A 1,298-nucleotide genomic window follows, 5' to 3' on the forward strand; every position below is an offset into this window, starting at 1 on the left:
CGTATTCACCGCGGTAGAGGATGCGAGTCGTTGATGCATGCATGTATCTTCGTAACCTCTAAACCTAGAGGGCAGACAACCTTCTTTGCTTCGTACGTACGGGCGGGCAACTCGTTATTCTTTGGAAACATATTCTTCAACATTTTCAGCAAGTCTTCAAATGCCGAGTCAGCTACACCTGCCTGTGCCTTCCATTTCAGCAAATCCAGTGTGCAGCCCAGCTTTTTCAGACCATCATCGCATCCGGGGTACGAGCGCCTTCCTGTGATCCTCTAACATGCGATCCAAATTCTCCCTCTCTTTTTCAGTTTCGCAGCCGACTCCGTGCATCAGCAATGGTCCGACCAAGATCATCAACGGGATCATCACGTGCCTCTTCTTCACCTTCCCCTTCACCTTCCCCTTCACCTTCAGCATCCTCCATGAAAGTATCACCGAAATGAGCAAGATAGCTTTCATCGATGAAATCATCCCCTTCTTCATCTTCTTCCATTATAACCCCTCTTTCTCCATGCTTGGTCCAACAATTATAGCTTGGCATGAAACCGTGCCGAAGCAGGTGCAGCTGAACATCTCTTGAGGAAGAGTAACCCTTCTGATTCTTACATTTAACACATGGACAGATAACAAAACCCCCCTGCTTGTTCGCATTAGCCACTACGAGGAAATCATTCAAACCCGTACTCGAACTCGCCGGAGAGTCGGTTACCGTACATCCATTGTCGATTCATCCGCATTATTATAATATAAAATATATAATTAACCATCATGCATTTGTTAAACTAACTAGCTACAAACAATATAAATTAAACAATGAACTACACACACATGCACATTTTATCAACGACACATCAAAGGTTCAAGTTGCTAACCGCGATCGAGGAGGAAAAAATAAATGAGAAAGCTCAAGTGTGGCTCCAACACTTCATATCATGTTTGTTTCATGCTCTTGGGGCATTTCATCAAACACCTTATGTGCATAAGAGGAACCAAAAGCAAACCTAACACCCACTTGTGAAGCTTGTGAAGAAAATGGCACCAAATGGCTAAGTGTTGGCTGCCGGGTGGGTATATATAGGGGGCGGCTTTAGCCGCGGTTGGCTGGCCAACCGCGACTAAAGGCCTTCGGGCACCTTTAGTCGCGGTTGGCTCGGCCAACCGCGGCTAAAGCCCCCCACGTGCAACGGCTGGCCACCGAGCGCCCTGGGCCCGGGCCTTTGGTCGCGGTTCGCCTCCCGAACCGCGACTAAAGGTACCATTAGTCGCGGTTCCTTTACCTTCGCGACTTATGGGGCTCA

Source organism: Lolium rigidum, chromosome 2, assembly GCF_022539505.1.
Source record: "Lolium rigidum isolate FL_2022 chromosome 2, APGP_CSIRO_Lrig_0.1, whole genome shotgun sequence".
Classification (NCBI taxonomy): domain Eukaryota; kingdom Viridiplantae; phylum Streptophyta; class Magnoliopsida; order Poales; family Poaceae; genus Lolium; species Lolium rigidum.